Here is a 27284-nt window from a genome sequence, read left to right as displayed (position 1 = left end):
GGAGCAAAGGGAGGCCTTGCCAAGCCCACGCTTTGCCCTGAGTGCCCATACTCTGCTGTCCTGCAAGCTGTGTCCCCCTCCTCATGCCCCTAGGCTCCTCAGGGTCCACAGCCAGGCTCCACAGGGCTGTATCCTACATGCCACGGCAGGGCGGGTATCTTAGCATCCCACCTGGACCAGGCTCAGCACGGGATTCCACGGCCTGCACAGGCCAGGAAAGGCAAATCATGTAGGCTTTATGTACCAGCCTTCAGGTGGCCCCAGAAACCACCTGTTGAAGACCTTCCCAAAAGTCTTCAGCACACACCTAGAATGGCACCCATGGAATGAAGAGCAAAGCAAATGCTCTGTAATGTAACAGGATGAGGCCTCACCCTCTCATGCCCAGACTACTGCCTGGTACCTCGTCTTTGTAGCCAACCCTCCCCTACCCTATCCATCCTGAGCAGTCTTTCTAAGCCTTCCCTGATTATGTCCTTCCCTTGCTCTACAGCAGCCCCCAAAAAGTGTTTAAAATATGTATAACAAAGGGGTAATGTCCAACATATGTAAAGAGCTCTTGAAAATCAATTTAAAAAATAGAAAAATAGGAAAACATATTAACAAGCAATTTATAGAAGTCATTGGAGTGGGCAATACAGATATGGAAAGATAGCTAGTTGTACTCTGAATGAGGGACATACAAGTAGATGATACCAGCCTTCCTCCTTCATACTGGCAAACATTTAAAGGAGCAATAACATTCAGTATTGGTGAGGTTTTGGCAGGTGAGTACTATGCATACAATATTGGTAGACATGTATACAATGTACACAAACAACATTACTTGGAAGGCAATTTGGTGGCGTCTATTAAAGAATTAGAATATATACCTAATGACTCTGCAATGCTACTTCTAGGAATCTATCCTACAGAAATATTCAAACTCGTTTACCATGATACAGTGTTTACCGCAGCATTTTAAGCGTAATGTCAAAAAGAAAATGGAAACCTCCCTCATATCCAACATATGGGTACATGAATATGAATACGCTGTACCGCACAGAATTACACAGAAGTTAAAAAATGTGTGCACCTCCTATGTATCTGATGTTTTGATCTAAAAACAATACTGTTTTTTTAAAAAAAGTAAGTCTCAGGACAATATGTATAGTAAGATCTCATTATGTAGGCTTCAATGTCAATTTTATGTAAAATACATATGCATGATTTTCTTTTTGTGAATATTCACCCTGCACATGATGTATATATATACCAGTCCAGCAGGTGCTGTTTACCAAACCAAAATGCATTATAGGAATTTTCTCCATCGATGGGAGAAGGATTTGGAAGTAGAGTTGAAAGGGTCTTTTAGATTTCACATTACAGAAATCTGTGTTGTTTGAATCTTAATAGTGAACCCACAGAACTTTCGTAATTCAGTGAAATCAACTACACTGAAACACGAAACCCTCCAGGCTGCCCCTCCGCCTCCAGTACCAAGACGAAGATCCTTCACTGGACTCAGGACCCTCCTATCGGGCCCCTGTTGACCTTCTCAAACCAAACCCTGCTACAAAGGGCCCAGAGGGGGGTGGCTCGTGCCCCACCATCATCCTTCCTTCCTTTTCTTACCTCTGCATATAAAACTCTGACTCAATTTTCCAGGCCACCTCCTCCAGGAAGTCTTCCCTGACTGCCTCCTCCAGGAAGCCTTCACCTCCCTACTCTCAATAACTCCTTTCACCATGCCCTATAAACTGTTATGACCCATCCCTTACTCCTTAAGTGTGACTCACATTGGACAGTACACTTCACAAGAGAAGGACCATGCCTCTTCATTCTCGCCATCAATGCATATTTGTTGAGCACCTATTATGTGCTGAGCAAGATTCTAGGTGCTGAAAATACAGCAGAGAACAAAAGGCATGAGATTCCTGCCCTCAAGGAGCTGATAATCTGGGACAGAAGAAAACAGTGAAATAAGAAGAATAAGCAGAAGTGCCAAGGGGAGAGAAGCATGGAAGAGAAACTAGTAGGCGTGGTGGGGAGGAGGAGCCGGTGGGCCACAAAGGCCTCTCTGAGACATGCCATTTAGGCCAAGGCCTGCAGGTAGAGAGCCAGCAGGGAGAGTGGGGCCAGTGGGTGGGGGATCGGGGCTGGGTACCCTGCAGGAGCTCAGGAACCACCTGTGTAGACAAGCAAACAAATAGCTCCACCCAGAGAAAGGGGAGGGGTTGGGTGTGATCACCCACCTTAGCCTGCCTCTTGCTCACTGCCGCAGGCACATTCCTCCTATCAGACCAAGAAGAGCCCTGGACCACCTACCCAACACCTTGCCCAGGCCCCTGGAGTGAGGGAGAGAAGGGACCTCCCCAACGAGCCGGGATCAGAGCACAGGCCCACAGGGAAAGCTACTTAGGTCAAAGTGCAAAGATAACCCTGACAACATGAGTCCAACAGCTGAGCTCTGCCTCCCAGATCCTGGGAGCTGGTGCTGGGCCTACAAGGCTCTGGGAATGCGGTGTGGCTCTTTTCTCTATGAGGGCAGCCACAAGGGTGGAGGACAGCAGAGCTGAGACCTGATAAGTGGACCCTCGAGATGTGTAGCACCTGGCAGCAGGTACCAAGGGCACCTGAGAGCTGCAGCTAACTCACAATGGAGCTGTCTCGACGAGGGGCAGAGTCTCAGAACCAGGGCCCCAGAAGGCATAACCTGCAGGACCCCTGTCTACACCACAGCCTGCACGAATGATAGTCCAGACCGCACGGCCCCGCTCGAGACTCCATTCCCAGGGACAACATGGTGCACCTGCAGCTCAGGACGGCTGCCCTGCCACAGAGGGGTCCCCGGGGCCCCCAGGCCCTTCACTCTAATGTTCTCTGCACAGCAGATGAGCAGAGCCTTCTGCCAACTTGCAGCCCCAGGAGACAGCAGGGGCCTCCAATAAGCAAAGCAAGCATTTGCTTAGGACACCAGCCATGCAGGGCCACCTCAAAGCTGAGTACATTGGGAATAAGAGCTGGAGTTGACCGTCCCAAAGGAGCGCTGGAGTAGTTACCATGGGAGGCAGCAGGACTTTGATGAACTTCCTTACATCTGTGTTATGGCCTAACCGCTATTCTTTACTCTGAAGCCCACATAGTGCGGAGCGAGGGACAGGGCCATCTATTCTCGGAGCCCAGGCTTCCAGGGTCTTCCTCTGGTCCCATGAGAAGGCCTTCAGGTTGGGAGACTCAAATTTCATACACCGCTTTTCCTTAACGGGGAACCCACCTGTACTCAGGATGCCACACTGAACTGAGGACCCCCAGAGGCCACTCTTGGCCTGGGCTTCTCAGGGATGCTGGAAACCACAGTCGGGGTGGGCAGTGGGGACAGCAGGCTGTGAGGCTCTCCCTCCTGCCCAGTCCTTTCAAGCCCCACCTTGGACAGGGATCTCCGGCCCTGGGAGGCTTTGGAGGTCATGGGGTGAGGGTGAGAGTTGCAGGGGGTGGCAGGTAGCAGAGCCTGGGGTTTTGCTCAGAGAAGGGGCTCCCTGTGGAGAGTGTGGAGTGGGTGGGCTTCCCCAGGACCCCTGGGAAACAGGGCTGCGTGTGGCCAGGCTGAGATCAACCTGCTCTGACTGACACAGTGGGGAGGAGACAAGGCAGGGGACCTAAGCAGAAGTCGGCCACCACTAGTAGATTTTCTAGCGGTTCTTCTTACCACTTAAAGTTATTTGGCACCAGCAGAAGGCCCAGGCAGAGCCAGCTGTGTCAGGAAAGGTTTGACCAGAAAGCTCACTGTACAAGGCGCCTGGACAGGGAGCTACCTGCAAGCAAACCTCCACCCCGCTATCTGGGCAGCCCAGGCTCTGTCCAAGCCTCAGGCTGCAGAGACTGTGTCACCTGCTAAGGCAACATCCTTGTGAGTTCCCTGGGCTCTGTGTCTGCCACGGCCTTGTCACCTCGCTAAGCCATCACAGAGACCCAGGGATGATGCCTGGCATGTCTGCTCTGAGGCTCACCCCAGCGGGATCTGGAAGTCCCTGGCCTTTTACTTTGATAGGAAGGAGAGAAGTCTGGGAAGTGTGGCCATCATCATGTCTGGGGACTGAAGCAGGCCCTGCCCTGCAAAGGGCCAGAGCAAATGCTACTGTACCCATTTTGCAAAAGAGGAAACGGTCCCAGCGAAGGAGGGAGGCTGCCTGAGGTCACAGAGGCGTTCGTGGGAAAACCCAGGCTCCTGGCTCTCTGTGCAATGCACATCCCAGCCCACTAGGCCGCCCGAGGCACAATCCGAAGACCATACCCTATTATACAACTGCATAGCACACATCCTTCACCCTAAGCAAGAGGGAGCCACTCTGACCATGAGCAGCGGGGGTGGTCCACACCCTCCTTCAGATGGGTTCTGGACACCGGGTCCCCCCATGCAGGTGACTGTGGGAATCTTTCAAAGACAGAAAATATTTTGTAAATTTTATTATTTTTATTTGTATTTTAAACTAGTTTAATTCAAAAAGAAAAATAATCACTTTAACAAAAACTCCATTGATCTGACTTAACTAGAAAAAAGATCGCAAGGAATCCCGGAAGCTTGTTTTTGGAAGTTGCTTTGGAAGCCAAATGTGAGCATGGGAAGCTCTGTGCGCTCAGGCCAGCAAGGGTTGGAGAGAAGGAGGTGGAGGAGGCAGGACCACCATTCCACTCTCTGAGACAGGCTTTCTCCAGGAAAGTTGTGGTGTGTCCCCCTCTTCCCTTCCATCCCCGACCCCTCTGTTCATCCTGGGGTGCCCACAGACCTTCTCTTCTCCCCACAGTTAAGGTCACATGCACCTCGCCATCCTGGAAAGGCTCATCTTCTCTCATGCACCGCGTCTCTCCACCTGCAAAATGGCAAGTGCAAACTGTACCCAGATGTCCAAAAGCGTGGCACGGGCACCAGTGATGGGAAGTGAGACTCACTCATTCAAATTTAATTTAATTTAATGTTTTTCTTGGAACAGGGTCTTGCTCTGTCACCCTGGCCAAAGTGCAGTGGTGCGATCAGAGCTCACTGCAGCCTCTAACTCCTGGGCTCAAGCGATCCTTCCATCTCAGCCTCCTAAGTAGCTGGGCTGACAGGTGCACACCACCTCAACTAATTTTTTTTTAACTTTTCGTAGAGATGAGGTCTCACTATGTTTCCCAGGCTGGTCTCGAACTCCTGGCCTCAAGTGATCCTCCTGCCTTGGCCTCCCAAAGCACTGGGAATACAGGTGTGAGCCACCGCACTTAGCCTTAAAATTTTAATAGTCCACTTGCATTTACTTTAATGTGACTCAGGGAAACATAACTAGCACCTTCAACCCATGATCTCACAGCAACATTAGGACTAGGCTAACTAAGTTGGGCAGGTATCAGGCTGGGGAATGAGAAATTGGGGGGGTGGGGAGGGGGAAGAGAGAGAGAGAGAGAGAAGTTGATGTAAAGCTGCTTCAATGAAAATATTAAACAAATAATAGGAGGGTATGGATATGGCAAAAGGAAATACACGAAGACCATATGGGGAGTGAATGAGGTGCAGAGTATCCAGTGAGCAGGCTAAGCACCTGCCTAGGGCACCAGAGCAGTGCAGGCCCCACAAAGTTGAGAAAAAATATTTGAAACAATGTGATGCTTTGGGAGAAAATATTAAATCTCAGAACTTTCTTCTACTTCGCCACACTTAATGCTACAGCTTCATATTGTTTTTTATCTGAACTGCACACAGGGGTGGCAAAAGGGCACCTGCCTTTTTGGGGTGCAGGGCCCTTATAACCAGTCCTCAGTAGGAAGGGCCACCATGGTCAGGAGCTCAGGGACAGATGGGCTCCTGATCTCCCTCCACCTCTGCCCAGAGCATTAGGAAAGACAGACACAGCCCCAGGAAGCACAGAGAGGCCCCTCTAGAGGCAGGCAGTGACTGGAGGCATGAGCAGGGCCAGTGGTCACTCTCCGTGCCCTGTACAAGGTCCCCACGCCTGTCACCTCCAGGCCCTAGGGAGCGAGGGCTCCCTCAGGATCCGAGCGTCAGGCCAGGCTCATCAGGGGACGATGGATCTCCTGAACCAATCTTACAAAAACCCACGGGCAAGGGAGCCAGGGCCCTGAGTCGCCCAGGAGGGCTCACATCAGATAATGAGGAATGGGTTTTACAAAGTAGCCCTCCGCCACAGCCCATGGTCCCTGTGGCCCATTATTCGAGCACTTGAACCCTGGATAACAATGAGTTCATAGAGAAGAAAGTGCTCGGCGTTAATTGTCTGTATTTAGTCACGCAAACAGAAGCAATGGTCTGAGAATGGCTGGTTAGCTGCTGACAGCCTCAGCTCCAAGCTGGCTCCGAGGAGCGGTTACAAATTGTTTTGATGGAGATTCTACCAGAGCAGTAAATTTCCTCTTAAACCTGCTTGCCTGGAACAAGTTCTCTCCCCTTGCTCCGTCTTCTCCTTTCTCCCCACTTTTCGCCTTAAATGAAATTCCTGCCGCTGCTAATATCCAACAAATAAACATCATTAAGAAATTGAAGGCACTGAAAGAATGTGTGGTTTATGTTAAATTTTCCCCTGTCAATCAATTCTGCATGTCTGCATGAAACCGATGATCGCATCATCATGTTAGTTTGCCTGACTTGTTCGGCACAAAGAAGGTGGGAACATTTTCTCAAGCAGGGATGTCAGCACTTGAAAAATCCATCACCATCTGTGCTCATTTTCTGAAAGGGAGAAAAACAACCCCTGTTTAAGAATACACCAGAACAAATAACTTGAATGTTTGAAAATAAACCACAGGGTCAAAGAAACTTTATAATGAAACGGGGAAGCAACAGTATTGTTCTGTTTTTATAACGCGGGGCTGGCGTACCTTCATTTGACACAGTCTTTGCTCCAAAAATAGATATTAATAATACCCACGGAAAGACCCACGCCATGTGAAATGCATGCAAACACATTATACTAAAACCATCTAGCAAGGCCCTGGGAGAGACCTATGGAGAAGAAGCTCTCTCCTGCTCCCAGCTCTCAAACCCCAGGACTCTGATGGGGCAGCCTCTGCATTCATTCCACGCCACGCCTACCCTTCCCACTTGTCCCTGCCCCTCCCCATCCACTTTTCTCATCTGAAAGGCAATCAGAAGCCCCTCTAATCCCAAAAGACCATCACCCAGAAAAAGCCAAGGAAGGAAAAACTTTCATCACCAAACTTTTTGAGCAAAGCCGTCGAAGCCACCCTGCGACAGGGATGCAGAAGGGAGGAGGGAGACGTGAATGGAAACATTGTTCCACCCTTAATAAACTTATAAGCCAAGAGCATTTCGATCTAATTTTTCTTTCTGCATCTCACTATTGTACTTTGTCATGAGGAGGTCTCACATAAATAATGTGTTCTTATGAAAGTTTTTAAGACACCCAAAGTTGGACAGCAGTGTTACAAATGATGTCCAACACAAAGAATATCAATTAATCAAATGGTAAAACACTATAAGAACTCACAGCACACAAGTAGCAGAGGGAAAGATAAATTGATTTTTGCTGCAGCACTGCGCCTTTTCAGCCGCACAACTGTGTGAAAAATACCAGTGAAAAAGTGTGCTGAGGCAGCAGAACCATTTAATACTCCACAAACAGTTATCTAAGGCAACGTCCAATAACCAGGCAGCACAGTAATGTGACCTACATACTAACAAAATCATTTTTAGACATAGAAGCGACTCCACACTGGCCCCCGGGATACCAGTTAGATAACCAGTTATCTCTTGCAACCTTCCTGGAACTTTGTCTTTGCCCCCTTTCCCCATTTCTACAGCTAAAATGTGCTATCAGAGACCATTCAGAGAGCAACCAGAAAGACGAAGCAAACATATCACTCCTTAAGTCATTTCATTCGCTTGGCGACCTCTTGAGTCTCTGCATTTTCATAGCTTTTTTGTTTGTTTTGATTCCCCTTACATGTCTTCTTTTGTGTCTGATGGACTTCTTGTCTTTTCCAAAACTTTTTTCCTAGACCAGGGTGGGAAAGTCTTGCTGTTGCCTGAGGACTCTTCTTCTCAGGACTCCTCGGAGATCTTGCCAAGTGTGGTTAAGTTGGGCAGGGGACAGGGCTGGGGGGACGCAAAGGTATTGCCACGAATCACACTGTCATTGAATTGCATTATAAGAAATTCTCAAGTGCCATTTTCTCCAAGCTGGCCTCATCACCAAAGATCTATCTCACAGACCCTTCACAGGAAATCATGGTGCTCCACTTGGGAATATAGCCTAGAGTGAGACCGCACAAAACACAGACTGCTGGACTCGAAGCAGAGCTCTGTGCGACCACAGAGTGACTTCCAGTGGCTTGCAGTTCCCAAGCTGTCTGGAGAGGAGCAACCCTTAGAACTTGGAGCCTTAGAGAACTCTCACTGGCTTTCCTAGCAGGCCTTAACTCCCTCTAGTAGCTGTCTATGGGCTGCAGGAACCCATTTTTATGGAACACATGAGGACTCTGAGGACCTGAAAATCTCCCATCCCCTCCCTCACTGCCCTGGAGCAACAAAACCAAGATGGCGCCCAACTCAAGAATTTCTCTCCAGCTGGAGTTGAGTGCCAGCTTTGTTAAGTCCTTTAAAAAATCTTCTCCTCCTAAACCTTTCTCCCACCCCATTTCAGTCTTCAGAACTTATGACTGATAATCCTCTTTGTTTCAAGAAAATCATGGTTCACATGAAAAAAAAAATGTTCACAAGATTACATGGAGAAAGTGCCAAGTCCCCCTAAAATAATGCCACAGCAATCAAGTTCATCTCAGTCCACATTGTGAGTATTTTTAGGGTAATGTTACCCTTTATGCACCAAGCTCGCAATGACAAACCATACACTTCTGTCCCTGAGACACAGCAGATGGAATCCTGGATTCTGCTCTTGGTTCTAATGCTCACCTCCACAGGTGAGGGCTGGCACCTCCCTTGAGATGTGCTACATAAGTTCTCCAAGATGTCACCAGCCATCAGCCAGAGCCCTTGTTAATACAGGCCTTAGCATAATGAATGGTATACTTTGCAGATTTCTGTTCCAGAAAAGAATGATTTAATATCATAAAATAAAGCTTCAGACCTCCATGCCAATTACTGTGTTTAAGTCATCGAAAGCCACCCAGGAAGGTTAGAGGAGCATGCCAGTGTTAAAGGAATGTGTAACCCATCTGCAAAGAGAGGCCAAGTTACGCTGCTTTCTGGGTAAGAAGAGCAACTCGCTAAAAGCTTCAACACAGTGAGAAGAAAATGTCAGGCACCACAACCTTATTGCATTGGCAATAAACACGAGCCAATAACTAAATCATTGTCGCCGGTTTTACTTGTGGGTCAGGCTGAGAAATACTGAAACACATAATCAAGTTCGGACTATATTTTAATAGAAAAAGAAAAACGGTAGCAATCACAGCCCACTGAGAATGTTATGAAGCAGGAGGGATGTATCAGGAGAAGGGGCTCTCAGCAGAATGAACGGTCAGGGTGACTCTTGGGTGAATGTGGCAGACCAGGAACAGAGGGAAAAAAGGCATATCTTCCTCATACCCTCTGTTAGAGCTCTCCTTAGAAGAGAGGAGTTTCCAATGAGGAAACAATGAAAAGCTAGAAACATTAAAAGCATCCCTCATGTAAAGCCAAAGCAGGTGCAGAACAGATTTTTTTTTTTTTTTGCACGTCCTCTGGCCCTGGGAACAGTGCCCACCTAATCACCGTTCCCCCTGAACACAGTGGCCACGCCTCATTTAGCAGTGACTAGTTTTTCATTTCTTTAAAAAAAAGGCAATATTTCACATATCAATCAAAAAGGGGGGGGAGGTATTTAAGTTATTTTAACATCAAGTGTTTTTTCAAAGTTATAAATATATGTGAGGGGACTAATTGTAAACTTCTCCCAGAAACCCAAATCCAAATTCATGTTGCCATGCGAATTCGAGATAATAAATTACATCCTTCTAAGTAAAGCATCCACTGTAATAAAACACCCACTCCAGAGAACTCAGAAGCCCTGATCCCAGCTAAAAGGATTCATGCCTTTAGAATTCTGGAGAGAGATATATATATATAAATATAATTTTTTCTGTCGGTTCCCTCAACTTCTCTCAATTACTGATGTTCTTTACATACTGAATTTTCTAGGGTTTGATGTGTGATTATGGCTGTATTTTTATCTATATGTTTTTTGGCTCTTACACTTAAGCTTTTTGCTCACAAATCTTTTATTAAAAGTACTAAATTGTAAAAAGCACATTCATATTTCATTCAGTGTTCCATACAGAAATGTGAGTTTTCACAGCAAACACAGCTGCATACAGAAAGTTACCATAAAATAACATACCAGACTATAGATCTCTGCATTTTGAATGTTTCAGCTCAGAAGTAACTTTACTGGAACTATATTTTCCAGAACATTTTCGTCTTCTTTCTCAAACAAACTCATAACCAACTTTTCAATTTTCCAAATCAAAGTCGCAGGTGAAATATTCACCTTGAATCTCATGTACTTTTAGGCAAAAGCCAAAAGCAAATCCAGAGACATTTCAGACTTGACAGCTTTCATTAGCTCTATCAACGTATTAGAGGTAAGTGTGTTACAAACCCAAGACATACACATACATTTTGATATTGGTGTGTCTGTAGATCTTAGCTTGAAATGAACAAGCAGAGAAAAGAGAATAATCTGGCTGTGGGGTGAGATGGCTCAGATATTCAGCCAGGAAATAGGGTGACAGAGAGATAAGACAAGAGCCTTACTGAGTCCTGGGAATTCCAAGGTATTGATCCAAGGCAACAAAAGAAGAGAGAAACTCAAAGCTGAAGTCTGACTAGTGTAAACGAGCATCTCTTTACAAAAAAAAAAAAAAAAAAAATTCTCTCCAGGGAATGCACACACTGGCCTGGTCATCTAGCAAGACACTGACCTTTTGAAAAAAAAAAGGAGTGTAGAATTAAAACCGCCAATAAGGCAAAACAATTACTCAACACAGATTTCATGAGCAAATGAATAAATGGGTGAATAATGTGAACATTTGTCAGTTGCAGTCAGCATAATAAATGAATCTGATATTAAAATTTGGAGGGGGGAAAAAACCGATGTGACCCTCTGTCAGATCAAATCACTAAATACGTCGGGAGGATCCACTCCATGCCTGGCCCAGGCTCTACACTGCGGGTGGACCGAGGGAGGACAGGGCACCTGATGGCACAGTCCTTTCCTCACCCACGCTGGCCCCTCCTGCCGAAGCCCAGCCAGTGCCTACCAGGGGCCAGGGCAGATGGCTCCCAATCCCTGCCTTGGTCCCCCACCCAATTCTGCCTAGAAGAGTCCTTCAGGTGTCGAACAGTGGGCTCCCAAACCCCAAACTCCAAGCCCAGATCTGGGGTCACCCTGTGAACCCAACCTTGGCAAGAGACTGTGGCCCAAGAAACACTCTCAGCCTCCAATGTTGGTGCCAGGGCAAAGCTGAGACAACCACCCCTGCAGCTTCTCAGTGGTGAAGGGGGCTGAGGCTCAAGGCTATCTCAGGGTCTTAAAGTCAGGACTGCAGAGCAGCCTGAGCTGATTCTCCTAAGAACATTAAATACCCAGCTGCTCACCGCTCAGATCACACCTCCATTCGCCAAGCACTTGACTCAGTTAACAGAATACTTTCCACCCCTCCCCATACACAGTGAAGTATGCATTTTCCTTCCTTGTTTTGTACAATTGGGGAAACTGAGCCAGTCAGGAATGGGTTCTTGAGGGTCAAGCGAGGACACCAGCTCCCCTCCCTTCCCACGGTCTCTCTTGCGCCCACTCTTGCCCCTGCACAAGCTCACTCCTGGCAGGTGATCCCCTAGCCCAAACTCTATATGGGCTTCCTCAACTACTCAACTACAGTGGGGAACTCACACTGTCCAGTCCATTTGGGGAAACCAAGGCCCAGACAAGAGAAAATGCAGCCTCAGGCCCTGGAACTAATGGAAAGCAAAACCCTCAGCCTCCTGCCTTCCAAGCTTCAGCCCTCCTACTCCTCTCTGGGCTACTCCCTTGGGCTCTTAATTCTGCAGAACTTCAGAGGAGCAAATGAGCTGGGAACAGAGATGTCTGCCCCAAGCAGTCTCCTCCTAAGAACAGGCACTCCTCTGACAGAGGCATCTTTGCAAACCGTCAGGAAGATGCAAATATGCTTTGCCCCTAGAACTTCTCTCCAGCCCAATCATGAGAACTTGGGCTGGTCCACCGTCCATCATTTCCCCCAGATGGTGCCGGCAGAGGCTAAGAGCCTGCAGGCTGAGTGGTCCACGTGGGGCAGTTCTGTGAGCCCCAGGCTTTCATCCTTTCTAGCGCATAGCCACAGCCCTCTCCCCTCACCGCTGTCCTCCTGGACTTAATAGGAGCAAAGCACTGCTCAGGGACCCTACCAGGTCACCTCACCTGCTGGCCCCAACTGCCCCCAGAGCAGCCGGCTCTGGGTCACATAACTCACTAACTCCCTCCCCTTTAGCTGGGGACAGGCAGTGGTTGGCCCCCGCAGAGGTCCAGGCCCAGGCTCCCCCTTGTTGAATCAGTGAAGTTAGGAGGGCAGGAGCTGGGCAGGAAGTTGGATTCTAGCTCTGCAAAGTCTCTGGACCTCAGCTGTCCTTGCAGGAGAATGGGATAACAACTTCAGCTCCCTCCCATCAAAGGCTTCTGGAAGGCTCAAATGAGAAAGCCTAAGGGACCTGGCCTTAAGAAGGATCCATCAGATTGTGTGTGAGCCCGGCTCCAACGGTTCGAGCTCCATTGAACTGGCCTTCGTCTCCGCCGTTTTCTCAGAGGAAGGCCTGAGATGAAGATGCAAATGCGGGCGGTTTGTGCGAGAAGTTTGTGCGAAGGTTTGTGCAGGAGGTAGTCCCAGAAAATACCAGGGGATAGTGGGGAGGTGGGGAAAGAAAGGAAGCCTGTGCACAGCAGGCTGAAAAGTGCACTGCACTGAGGGCACCAGGCCTGAGTCCAACCGGGAACTCTTAAGACCCTGAGCGGGACTCCCCCACGCTGCTCCATCCAGGGAGAGAGGAGACCGCTGCCTACCCACCAGTCCCCATCCCCATCGACTGAGGGGTGCTCCAGAGGTGTTAACTCCCTGGCACGTGTGCTTGCCCCCATGACAGACCAGACACACACCAGTGACGAAGGACACACCCAGGCAGAGTCGTGGATGCTGGTGTGAGGAAGCCTCACCCTGAGTGGTGAGTGGCTGCCAAGGGGCACCGACAGTATCTGCTATCCCTGCCTAATAAAAAAGTGTCGGCTGGGCATGGTGGCTCATGCCTGTAATCCCAGCACTTTGGGAGGCCGAGGCAAGTGGATCAGGACTTAGAGACCAGCCCGGCCGAAATGGTGAAACCTTGTCTCTACTAAAAATATAAAAATTAGCCGGGTGTGGTGGCCGGCACCTGTAATCCCAGCTGCTCGGGAGGCTGAGGCACGAGAATCGCTTGAACCTGGGAGGCGGAGGTTGCAGTGAGCAGAGATTGTACCACTGCACTCCAGCCTGGGCAACAGAGCAAGACTCCATCTCAAAAAAAAAAAAAAAAAAGTGTCAAAAAGCAAACAGGGAACCTGATTCCCTTTCAGGAAACAACCCCCCAGGCTGTCTGCTCTCCAGAGAAGCTAGGAACCTAGCTGATCACAGAAACCTGGAGGCAGCGCCAAGGCCCCTGCCCTGCACCTCCCGCACTGCCTCTCTTGCCCTGCCTCTCTTGCCATCACATAGAGCCTGCCGTGGCCACAGATGCACCAGCCACCAAGCTAACTGGTGGGGTGACAAGGAAGGCGCCTGCCCTCCAGAAGCTGGGGTCATCTCTGGGAGATGGAGCAGGTGTATAGCAGTGGAGACACAAGGTGGTGTGCTCTGTCCCCATCCCAGGAGACCCTGGACACCAGCCGAGCCTCAGAAACCCATCGCCCATCTAGGAGCTCCTGGGAGCTTCAAAATGCCAAATGCAGATGAAAACATGTGTGCCTAAAATCCACTGGGCCAGAACCACCAATGCTTTGAGCACCCCTGTCTATGAAGGTTTTCTTACATTGATATTCTAGCTCCCAATGTCAGGAAAAATTATGTAAAAACAAGAAAAATGTCCCTGCCACCAGAGAGTTTATAGTCCAGCAGGGGGTAAAAAGGGATGAAGGAAGGAAGGCCAACACTAGTTTGAAAGGGTCGTCTTCCCCTCCCTTGCCAGTCAAATCTGGTGCACTGTGTCTGCTGCATCCATTCAGGACATACCGATTGCTCTCTGCTTGCAGGCCCTGGGAGCAGTTGAGGGGTTTACCTGGAGGATTGGGATGGGGTTGACATTCTATATAGAGGGCCCAACAAGAGAAAATGCGTGGAAGGTGGAGGTGTCTGGAGTCCGTGAGACCAGCTAACAGGGCACAGACGCCAGAGGCTCGTGGGCTCACCCTTGGCCCTGTAGCATTGTAGACTCCCAAAGAGGACACTTTCTCTTGAGAGTGCCCCACAGACTGCATTCTAGAACTGAGTTCCTGTCCTGTGTCTGCTGTTCAGTGGCTGCATGGACCCAGACACCTGACTTCCCCTGTCTGAGGACCACCCGGGTCTTCGTGCAAATCCTACAGGATTCTGCATGTGACAACCCAGGTCACTGTGCAAAGCCACAAAGCCACAGGCATTGCTAGGAGTTAGAAAGGAGTCAGCCCCAAAGACGCAGAACCATGGCTGTGAGTCCCAGGGCCTGCCCACAGCAGGCCCAGGATGCCCAGGAATCTGCTCCCAGCACGTTCCCCACCTGGCTGTGGCCTTGAGCCCTCCCTGCCACAGGACGGACAGAGCCTCCCATCTCCCGAGGACTTGCAGCAGAGCAACACAATCTGCGTTAGGATTTCCGAGGAAGCTGGCCTCCCTTTTCCACATCATTGCACCAGTGCTCCATGCATCCTATTTTAGAACGACTTTCTCTGCCTTACCCCCAAACCTTCTTAATAGTGCTAGGAAAAAATATTATATACAAACAGTGATTATAAAAAATTATTTGTATACGTTGCTAAAACGTGCTCTACATCTTTATTTAGCATCATCTCCATGAAAGTATCTCAATCCTTGAGACCTTGACACTGGCTTTGCAGAGGCCTCTACACACCTCCCTCCTCAGTGTGCAGAGGTGGGGCAGATTCTAGCCCACATCAGCACCTGGCAGGGACCTCTCTGCACCCAGCCTGGTAATTCCCCTTTTCCCTGGGCTTTTTTTTTTTTTTTTCAGCATCATACATTATATTTAAGTCTCTCCAGCAATACAAATTTCAATTTGGCCAAGCTCTTTAATATTAATAGTTGTCAATCCAAATGCAGAGTGCATAATAAAAAATTTAATCGAAACGAATAGCTCACATATTTCTCTACCTCCTAAATATAGTCACCAATTAGACAAAAGATTTGGTTATATAACTTTGTAGAATTAAAGCCACCTACTAAGGACCACCAGTTAGGGCTGAGAAAGCTACAATGCAGATTGCATTCTGTCCATTACTCTTAAAGACAAAGCACATCTCACCTCATCCTTCCTTTCTTCCTAGGTACAAACTGTGAACACGGAATGTGCAGGCATGCAATTCACAAGAGTTGTTAAAGCTAAATTGTAATCACAAAGTTACCCAGAGTGATAACAGAAGGGACCCAGGGCAACCCTTCTGTCGCCCTTTACAGCTAAAGCAACAGCGTCCGCACCGCCGCTACCCCATTTTGCAGACAGAATAACTGAGGCTCAGAGGCACAGTGCACGCACCTCAGCTTCCTATTTCCTCAGACACAAAATTATCATGTGAAGAGGTTATTTCTGTTTAATATGAGAACTAAGTTGTTGCCGGTTTCCCTGCTCTATGCTGAGAACCCGCACGTCACCACTGGATCAGGGGAGCCGCAGTCCCCAGAGCCTATGAAAACGTCCACAGCCAGAATCACTTCCCAGGCAGGACAGACACAAAGGCTGACTTTCCATTGTGATGATCAGGGGCCTGATGGGGCGTCCCAGAACCACAGTTCCAGGGGCAACCCCCCGATGATCCAGCATTTTATGGAATCACTGAGCTGGAAAGGACCCAGCCTCTCCTATCAAACCCCATCCCCTCCTATTGCAGCAGCAGAAATAGTCCAGGTGAAGCTAAGAGATTTGACCAAGGTCATGGAGCTAGTTAGCGGCAGAGCTGGGACTCGAACCTCCAGACACACACACACTTGTGCACTCAGGCGTCAAAGAGTACTATAAGCGCTGGGTCCAGCCCTCGCCAGGCTCCCCCCGTTGCGGTCATCCTGCCGGGTACCTGGGGTATTTCTTCGGCAAATTACTCCAGGCCTCTTTTGTGAGCTGCTCTGGGCTCTGCCCTGAGTTCCATCAAGCAGGAAGTTTAAATGAAATGGCTCCCAAGTTCCTTAAATGGTTTAATAAAACATATACTGACTGCAATGTGCAGTTTATAGTGGCAAACTATTGCCCCTCAGTTGGGAAAAATGACCTCCAGTCGGCAATATTCCTTTCAGCTTCATGATTCTAGTGTGCTGTTGCCCATTCCCTCAACCCACTGGGCAATTCTTTTTCATAACGAGGGCGGCTGCAGCCACTGCATGCACTGCGGCCGAAGCTGCCCAGCCTGTACCTCCACAGGGCCGGTTCTGTGACAAGACAAAAGAAACACCAGGCAGATGACAGTGGCAAATACAGATGACAGGAAGGCTGCCTGGAGAGCAAAGAGACCCCAGGAAATAAATGTAGGGGATTCAGAGAGATTTGGGGAAATTAAATGTGGCATGAAACGGAAAGCGCTGTGTGAATGTAAGATTCCTGTTCAACACCACCCAGAATTGGGATGGACAACAGGTTAATCAGATTCACCGGGGTGGGACGGGGGGAAATGCCTGCTCTTGGCATCTGCAATGGTAAGATTTAGAAAACTCGAGGAGGGTATAATATGAATTTCTAAAACTCTCCCACGTTCATAACAAATAGCTATTAATAACGCTTAATCACAAATGCCATTTCTGATATTTGGTGCTGAAAGGTTTTGCCTCGTCTGAAAAGTAGTGGAATTTGACTGCCAGAAACTGATGACCTTTTATCCTAAACTGTGCATCGAGATGGCTTGTTAAGCTCATTAGTATTATATGGTGAATTAGATTAGGCATTTTATGATTTTTCAAAAAAGGCTTTTTTGATATAAAAAAGCAGCAATTTCCTTTTTTGACATTTTTCATTTTTAAGGTAATAAAAATGGCACATGTGTACCATGGCATAATGGATTAATTAAGGAATATTATGTTTATCCTAACTCTTAACCGAGTTGTACATCTTCATAACTCACTCATAAAAATTAATGCATTATCTTATACCATGGGATGATAGATCTTCTATTTTTACCAAACCTGCTCAGAATGCATTGTTCTAAATTGGATTATTCTGAGAAATAGTGAATGCCATATTCCAATATCATCAGCCCAAAATCATATTGTGATCTTAAAATTTTATATTATTATATATAAAATCTAAACCTTCTCCCCACTGTGGCTTTGAATTGCTGGACTCTTCTGGCTCTTGAAGGATCAAGCTACCCCCACCACCTGCCCTCACAGGCAGCCTATTTTATATCTTCTCTCATTCACAATGGATTTGTTGTTTAAAAAACACGTTCATTGCATCAAAGAGTCACTGGACAATATTTTTGGCTATCCCTTTGTGTCTTGATGGTAGATGTGAATATAAAAGAATATTCATGCAAGATTCATAAAGGCCCCAGATTTCTAAATCAACAGATGAAAAATCCCTAAAAATAATAATGTCCAGATGTTGCTTATTTAAATGAGCTGTTGCCATTTAATGTTGCCAATCACAAAAGTGATAGAATTTGTGAATTTCAAGGTATTCATAATTTACAGAGGATTATAATTTTTATCAAGGGAGCATCCAAGGTGATTAAAATCAGTGATTTCAATAAATACAAATGATTCTTTCACAGAGGTTACCTTTATAAACTTGGCCTCTTACCACGAAGCCCACACTTTCACATTGTAGAGTCTTTTTCTTTCCCAGGCCCCTCTTTGGCAGGGAATGTGACCTGCCAGGCCTAAAATGCAGATTATTTTTAATGTGCTACAACTTCAGAATTGGAGGGACTCTTAGAAGTCATATAGAGCCAATTTCTCTTACGGGTAAGAAAACAGAGCTCAAAAATGTTTGACCCAAAGTCTTGCAGCTGAGAAGTAAGTAAGAAGCTTCCAGAATCCAGCCTTCTGAGGTCCACCCACTAAAATTTAGGTTTAGTGTTACTATAATCCCAGGCCCACTGGCATTGCCAAAGGAGACTGGGAGAAATGAAGATTCCCAGGTTCCTTCCCAGACTGGCATACCTGCAGATATGGGGCCTGGGAACCTACACCTGAAACAGATTTTCCCAGCAATCCTGAAACCATCGCTATAATGTATTCCCTGGTCTCAAGTCTCCTAGATACCAAAAAAGTTTCTTTGGTGTGAGACAGGATGAAGAAGTCAGCACACCATTCTTCTGCAGTTGACAAAGATCTTTCAACAGCCCAGGATGCTGTAAAGATTCTGACCCCAACGCTACCAGCATTAGGAAACTCCCACGCAAATGGTCATCAAGAGACCTGTTCTTGGTTGCACATCCTCTGCACCGTATGGCAAAGCAAAGACAGGGTATGGTGCCTCTGCATAGCTGGTGATGGGGTGTGAGCCACAGGGGGACATCCTGGGCATACCTCCTATGGTCCAGTTGCAACCAAGGGTCTTGAGTCAGAGTATGTGGTGACACATCTTGAATTTCTAATGGGCACCTGGAATTAGCCCGCTATTCTAAAGGGAAGAGGGTACTGTAGAGGACCCGGTGGGATTCCTTAAAGAAGGGCATGAGGCCAGGCGAGGTGGCTCACACCTGCAACCCCAGAACTTTGGGAGGCCAAGACGGGCTGATCACAAGGCCAGGAGTTCGAGATCAGCCTGACCAATATGATGAAACCCCATCTCTACCAAAAATGCAAAAATTACCGGGCATGGTGGCACGCGCCTATAATTTCAGCTACTCGGGAGGCTGAGGCAGGAGAATCCTTTGAACCCGGGAGGCAGAGATTGCAGTGAGCCAAGATCGCACCACTGCACTCCAGCCTGGGTGACAGAGGGGGACTCCGTCTTGAGAAAAAAAAAAAGGCATGTAGTTTGTGGGGAAAGTTTAACTCATAAAGGGCACGGTGCAAATCCAGGGGGCTCCTGCTGCCTGGCGCCCAAGCTCCCATGCTATACACATGCATAACAATACAGGCAGGTTCACTGCCTGGGATGTTCATTTAGTCTTGAGAAAGGGCTACCTGTGGGAGAATTTCCACCCCCAGCTCCTTGGCCACTCCTTTACTCGAGCGGCCATCATTTCTACAAATCCTAACAATAATATCTGCACACCTAGTCCTTCAAAGAGAGAAAGTCACTACATCCTGGTGCTACACTGAGGAAAAAATAGAGTTCTGACCACCCTTGGTAGGTGACACCTGTGTCTCTGTTGGGGAAAGAAATTCATCTCCCTTCTTTCAAAATGCAGCTCCATTCAAGAACATGCCAGCCCTCTGAATTGAATGTTCTTTTTAAAGTTCAGTAATAAAACCTTCAAGGGTTCAAAAAGAAGTGGCTTAAGATCAAACGTGGGCCATTAAAAAAGCACTTAAGTAGAAATTCTGTTAAACTGGATGTAAACTTTCCCCCATGTATCATTTCCAGGCATACGAAGGGATTATAAGGTTCATCTAAAAGGACTTCAGGAAAAAGGTGCCTGGTACTGATCACAGTAGTTTCCAGGCCAGCCTTTCCTTAAATGCATCTCATTTAAGTTGAAGATGGAACTGAAGGGCAGATGCTTGGGCTGCAGTTGGACTGAGCTTCAAGACTCTTTTGAAAATCTCTTGGAGGAGGAGGGAGATGTTTTAGGTACAGGGGAAGCAGCACCGTTCTGGCCACTGGAAGGGTCTTCCCTGGCTGGGGCCTCGTGCCTGATTGTGGAGCATCTCAAACACCTCATAGGAAGCTTTTCTTCTGGAAGTTTTACTCTCACCTTCCCCTCTCCACTGCCAACATCAGCTGTAAATACGGAGGCGAGGCCCGAGTCCCATGAAGGGAACCCAGGGAAATACACAGGTGACAGAGGGTGGCTCCCATGAGGGCGAAAGGATGCTGCCATCCTCTGGCCACCAGAAGGACCTAGATGCCGCTTGGAAGACCACACACCCATCTGTGCCTCCCTTCCTCCAACCAGAAGGCTCGCAGCCTCTGCCCCAAGCACATTAGGTGACCAGGGAGAAGAACCAGCTTTTGCATGATGTCTCATCAAAAACCTGCAGCTTTGGACACATTTTAGGCTCCCTGGGGGTAGAGAGCAAGCTGAGAGCTGTCCAAGCCAGCCTTCCATGGTTAGAGATGGCAGCCACATAAACAGGACCTGAGCCCTGGAGAGATCCACCCACCCTTCACCCCAGCTAGTTCACAGAATCTCCTCCCAGACCCCTCTGCACTGTCAAGAGCCATACAAAAGGGTTTCACCCAGGAGGAACCTCCCTGCCCATTTTCCCCAGGATGTCTTGGCCAACTGGGACTTTGACCAAGAAGAGACAGCCATGGTGACATCTCCTGAAGCAGCCAAAGGCTCTGAGTTCTGTCACCTGGCCCAGGTAGTGGGTTCTGGGACCTGCAGGGCTGACAGGGCACTGTTCTGCTCTCTTCCCAAGACACCAACAAGGACAAAGTCTTCCCCATGACATTCCACTGCCCTTACCAATCAGGGAATCCTACTGCCCTTCCACCTCCACTGCAGCTGCTTTCCTGGACACTGTCAGTCTGGAAGGTAGCATCAAATACTCATCTCTGAAATGGGATAATGACAGCACTTATTATATGAGGTCACTACAGAATTAAATAAGATCATGCATATAAATGAGCACGGTGCTTGAAGCCCAGTACACAGTCATTAGGTGCTAGCAGCTGCACACATTGGATTTCCCCGCAAGCTAACCTGCCCTGCCCGACACTGGTCTGGGCCCCATGGAGGCCTCTGGACAGGTGTGAACTCTTACATGCAAGAGGGAGCCAGGAGTTCAGCATGGAAAACACCTCCTGCAGGACAGGGCAGTACTAGGAGCAAACACGGCCACATCTGGCAACAAGAGGGACCAAGGATCCTGCCTGGTTTGCCCCTCAATTAGAGAATGAACATTCACCATTCCCATGATTAAAAGTCTTGCCTTTGCTTCAGAGGTTTTCAAACATTTTTTTCTGCCCACATTTTTTTCAAGTGAAAGTTTTCCAGGGCTGCTCACTGTGTAAAACAGATGTGCACGGAATGACCCCAGAGGCAGGGCTCTGTGTGTCCTGGAGCCCCCAGCTCCCACTCCCTGGAGGTTTCTGCTTCATGAATATCCACTGGGAGGGGATTACATTAGACCAGTGGTTCTCAGAGCAGAGTCCCTGGGGCTGCAGAAAGAGCATTGCCTGGAAATTTGTTAGAAATTCAAATTCTTGGACGATACCCAAGACCTTCTGAATCTGAAAATGTGGGTTGGGGCCCAATGTTGTTTTTTCAAAGCCCTCCACGCAATTCTGACACCTGCCCAAGTTGGAGATCCACGACACTACCCCAGCCGTTCATACCTTGGCTACAAGTGACCAGACAACCTCCCCACCCCCGCCTCCAATCACACTGTTTCCTGTGGGGCAAGTCCTGATTTGATTGGCCTGGGAGCAGACCTAGACATTTGCGGGTCTTAAAAGCTCCCTGTGTTGTTATAATTGATAGCCAAGTTTGAGAATTATCCCTCTAGTCTCTTGCTACTCAAAGTGTGGTCCAAGGACCAGCAGCATCAGCATCTCTTGGGAGCCTGTTAAGTATGCAGAATCTCACTCCCCTAGATGTGCTGAATCAGAATCTGCATGCTACCAAGACCCCCAGGGCTCTGTGTGTACATTCCTGACACCCTGGTCTAGGTCATTCTGTTTAAGACCTACAAAGAAGCTTAGACACCCACCCTTCAGGTAGCAGCCTGCAGCTGCAATGGCCTGAGGCTCTCCAATGTCACCCAGGCTGAGGACTGCAGATAGACATCAGAACCAGCCTCCTCACTCCTTCCCACACCTATGCAGCCTCCATCTACGCATGCCTGCCTCAACCTCCCTCACAAGCTTCTCTCAGCCCTCAGTCCCTGTAGGAGTGGAGGAAGGAGTGCATCCCACCTAAGGAAGCAGGAGTTGAGTTTGGAGGGTCAGGGCAGGGGTATCTTGCAAGAATTCCGCAAACTTCCAAAACCTTCTCTAGGGAGTCTGCCACTCATGGGGGCATTGGCCACCCACTGTCTTGTTACTGGAGACCTGATCATACTTAGGACGTAACATTTCTAAAAACATTGAAGTCATGTTTAAATACACACACACACACACACACACACACACACACACACACATTGGGGCCTAGAGAGGAGAAACAGAAATTTGGTGAATGATTCCCACATATGCCATACTTACACTTTTTAACTGTCAATATTGTCTCAAGTTATATTCTGTTGAGGAATAAAAATTATTCTGTTGAGTTCAGCTCACTCAAGAGCATCATTTTGTATTGTTAACTGTTTTCAGACATGAAATAATACACACACATCCACATTAGAAAAACTTTATTATTTTCTTGCGGTATTGCAGGAAGAAAATAAAAATGACTTGGGGGTAGGGAAAATTCAACACATGCACCCCTTCACGGCCACCTCAGCAAATACACGTGCCTCTACCTCCCCAGCTAAAACTCCCTCTCCTCTGGGCAGCAAGCTCCTCCGTGTTGGGGGCCACACCCCACCCTCTAGAGCTGAGCACAGGGACCCTCAATAAATGCTTAGCTGCTCATTGGCAAGAGATAGTGAAAGACAGGGACCGTCGGAGCAGAAGAGTCAGGGAACTCAAGGTCAAATGAATTTGTGGCCATGTTACCACCACCTGCTGGGCAACCAGGCAGGCAGAGACCAACACCAGGTCAAGACCCAAACTTCATCTTTAAACAGGAAAAAAAAAAAATCTAATAGCTATCCCTATTTCCAAAATGTATGGGCATAGGTTATCACATACTTCTCCTGCCTCTTCTCAGGCACAAAGCAACTGCCACCCTCACCCCTTCTTCCAGTATTTAGCAAGCACCTACTAAGTACCAGCCCCTTGGCTCAGGCAGCGCTGCACATTTTCAAGGATGAAATGCAAACTCCAAAGTCATTTCTGTCTTTCTTGCAATGTGCTAACATGCCGATCACATTATCATCCTGCAACTCCGATTATCATACTTTCCTTTGTGCAAAATGAATCGAGCCAGAAAACTCTAAGGGTAAGAGTCCAGCTCTGCCAGGCCTAAACCACAGCCAAAAGTTCATGAAAACCACTGTTGTGCCTCACACTGCAGCCGCGTGAAGCCTATTGTTGAAATACAGTAGTTACTGGGGGCTGGCAGGCGGGGGGAATGTCGTGCATTCCCAAACATAAAAGGAGAACCACAATCTCTTTGCCTGAGATAGACGCAAGACCAGCCACTTCCTGCAGCCCCCAACATCCCCTAAGTACTTGGGACTGATGGGTGATTTCCATAATGCACACAAATATGTAAAATCAATTAAGACTTTTCTCCCGTGGAAGAAAGAACAAATAACTATCCACGCTTTGTCCTCTGTATCAAGAAATATCAGAAGGTTCCTGGTACCAAGTCCACACATCCTGGTGGACAGAGAGGGTGGCGAGAAGGGGAGGAGGCAGAGATAGAGAACTAACCACTCCCTCATCAGTAACAACGCACCCACTGACCATCAGAGCCCGAGAGGCAGAAGGAATGCCCAAGACAGCCTCTGGGAGATGGGAGAGCAGATCTCCACATTTGGGGAAAAATGTGTTGGGGTGGGCCAAAGGTATCTACACTACGATTCACCCCAAACAACATGCGATCCAAAGAATGAAGGAGAAGGAATCAATCAACAGCTTCCCTTGTAGACCCTGGCTTACTTTCCTCTCGGTTATGGAAATAATTCACTTTTTTAATGCAAGAAGAAGTTATTGATTGGTTTGGCTTTTCTTCTAATCCTGAGGAAATCCTGTGCATGTCGACATGCCTGCATCCTAAAACTATCTCCTTCTTAGAGTTGAAAGCTCATCTTGCCATGCAACATAAGGCGTGGGTCTTAGAATTTAAACATAAGAAATAAAGGAAAGCTTAGCTCACCTAACATCTCCTTCCATCTTCATTCTCTCCCTCAATTGGCTTCCTCTCCCAAAGACAACATCACATCTTTGTATAATTACAATTTTTTTTTTCTCAACTAGGACCTGACCTCAGGCTTACTAAAAACACCCATAGAAGTCCCCTAGAGGCCTAGCAGTGGCTCATGCCTATAACCCTAGCACTTTGGGAGGCCAAGGTGAGAGGATCGCTTGAGGTCAGTGGTTCAAGATCAGCCTGGGAAACATGTCTCTACGAAAAAATACAAAAAAAGTAGCCGAGTGTGATGGTGCATGCCTGTAGTCCCAGCTACTTGGGAGGCTGAGACAAGAGGATGGCTTGGGCCCAGGAAGTCAAGTCAAGGCTGCAGTGATCACACCACTGCACTCAAGCCTGGGCAACAGTGAAACCCTGTCTCAAAAAAAAAAAAAAGAAGAAAAAGAGAAAAAAAAAAAAGCAGTTCCCTAGAAACAGCAATCTTCAAATGATTTTGTTCATTTAATATGGTAGTGAGGAGTGCAAGATTTGGAGTCACACAGACAGGCACATGTGTCCTGGTTAGGTAACATGTGACTTGTACAAGTTACTTATCTTTGCTGAGCCTCAGTTTCTGTGTCTGCAAAATGGATTAGAGAGGAGGTTAAACAGATAAAGCATACAACACTTACCATAGGGCAGGATTGGCAAGGGTTTCCCATAAAGTGCCAGGTGGTAACTATTTTAGGCTTTGCGGGCCACACAGTCTCTGTCTCAACTACCCAACTCTGCCTTTGTAGCGTCAATGCAGCCACAGACAACATACAAACAAATAGGAGTGCCTGCATGCCAATAAAACTTTATTATGGGCCCTGAGATTTAAATTTCATACAATGTCCCGGTATCACGAAATATTATTTTTCTTTTGATTTTTTTCAATCATATAAAAATGGAAAAGACACTCTTAGATCATAGGCTGTATGAGAACAGGCAGAACCATACTAAGAGCCACTGCACACCCAGGAAGATGGCTGCTAGCATAAAAACAGAAAAAACAAGTGCTGGCAAGGGTGTGGAGGAAGTGGAGGCCTGGCACGCTGCTGGCAGAAATGCCAAATGGTGCAGCCACTATGGAAAACAGTATGGCGGTTCCACAAAAAATTAAACATGGAATTACCATAGATGCTGCAATTCCACCCAAAAGAATTAAGAGCGGGGTCTTGAAGAAACATATAGGCTCAAACAAATTTACAAGAAAAAAACAAACAAATCCATCAAAAAGTGGGTGAAGGATATGAACAGACACTTCTCAAAAGAAGACATTTATACAGACAACAAACATATGAAAAAAAGCTCAACATCACTGGTCATTAGAGAAATGCAAATCAAAACCACGAAGAGATACCATCTCATACCAGTTAGAATGGCGATCATTAAAAAGTCAGGAAACAACAGATGCTGGCAAGGCTGTGGAGAAATAGGAATGCTTTTACATGGTTGGTAGGAGTGTAAATTAGTTCAACCATTGTGGAAGACAGTGTGGTAATTCCTCAAGGATCTAGAACCAGAAATACCATTTAACCCAGCAATCCCATTACTGGATATATACCCAAAGGATTATAAATCATTCTACTACGAAGACACATGCACACATATATTTGTTGCAGCACTATCTACAAAGTAAAGACTTGGAACCAACCCAAATGCCCATCAATGATAGACTGGATAAAGAAAATGTGGCGCATATACACCATGGAATACTATGCAGCCATAAAAAAGGATGAGTTCACGTCCTTTGCGGGGACATGGATGAAGCTGGAAACCATCATTCTCAGCAAACAACACAGGAACAGAAAACCAAACACCACATGTTCTCACTCATAAGTGGGAGTTGAACAATGAGAACACATGGACACAGCGAGCAGGACATCACACACCAGGGCCTGTTGGTGGGTGGGGGGCAAAGGGAGGGAGACCATTAGGACAAATACCTAATACATGCAGGGCTTAAAACCTAGATGATGTGTTGATGGGTGCAGCAAACTACTATGGCACATGTATACCTATGTAACAAACCTGCACATTCTGCACATGTATCCCAGAACTTAAAGTAAAATGTTTTAAAAAAGAAACATATAAACCCACATTTACAGCAGTATTATTCATAAGAGTGATGAGGTGGAGGCAGCCCAAGTGTCTATTGATGGGTGAGTGGATAAACAACGTAGGGGGCCGGGTGCAGTGACTCATGCCTGTAATCCCAGCACTTTGGGAGGCTGAGGCTGGCAGATGATTCGAGCCCAGAAGTTCAAGTGCAGCCTGGGCAACATAGAAAGATCCCATATCTACAAAAAAATTTTTAAATTAGTAGTGGTGTGCACGTGTAGTCCCAGTTACTCAGAAGGCTGAGGCAGGAAAATCGCTTCAGCCCAGGAGTTCAAGGCTGCAGTGAGCTATGATCATGCCACTGCACTCCAGCCTGGAGAACAAAAGTAAGATCCTGTCCCAAAATAAAAGAAAAGCGAACAAAAAGTAAAATAAAATGTGGTATATACATACTGTATAGCAGAATCTTTTTCAGCTTTAAAAGGGAAGGAAATTCTGTCACAGGCCACAATATGGATAAACCTTGAGGACATTCGACTAAACAAAATAAGCCAGTCATAAAATGTCAAATACTATATGGTTCCATTATATAAAGTACCTAGAGTAGTCAAATTCACAGAGACAGACAGGTGCATAGTGGATGCCACGACCTGGAATGGGTAGGGAGAATGGGGAGTTATTTAATGGGTATAGAGTTTCCGTTTCAAAACGTTCTAGAGATGGGAGGTGGTGACAGTTGCACAGTGATGTAACTATTTAATGCCACTGAACTCTAAACTTTAAAATGGTCAAGATAGTAAGTTTTATATTATGTGTATTTTATCGCAATTGTTTTAAATTTTTAAATGTAAAAAAAAAACCCAACACACACAGGCAGTGTGCTGGATGTGACTCACAGGCTGTAGCCTTGGCATAGAGGCATAAGAGCAATGTAACAAACACCCCTAAAAA

General features: G+C 47.2%; 1 protein-coding gene across 19 annotated transcripts in view; it reads right to left on the bottom strand.

Annotated features, from left to right (window-relative positions):
* The window catches only part of ZNF536 (zinc finger protein 536), a 489254-nt gene that overhangs the window by 396683 nt on the left and 65287 nt on the right, over window positions 1–27284 (bottom strand). For 2 of the 19 annotated variants that reach the window (XM_063701203.1, XM_063701202.1), the window contains exon 3: window positions 20793–20881. The exons of the other annotated variants lie outside the window; for them this stretch is intronic. The gene's annotated coding sequence lies outside the window, so the exon portion shown is untranslated. The remainder of the gene's footprint in view (window positions 1–20792; window positions 20882–27284) is intronic. 19 annotated transcript variants of the gene reach the window in all.

The sequence above is a fragment of the Gorilla gorilla genome, chromosome 20 (genome assembly GCF_029281585.2).
Source record: "Gorilla gorilla gorilla isolate KB3781 chromosome 20, NHGRI_mGorGor1-v2.1_pri, whole genome shotgun sequence".
NCBI classification, from domain to species: domain Eukaryota; kingdom Metazoa; phylum Chordata; class Mammalia; order Primates; family Hominidae; genus Gorilla; species Gorilla gorilla.
The sequence above is the reverse complement of the archived record's forward strand: the minus strand, read 5'-3'. Positions and strand labels throughout refer to the sequence as shown.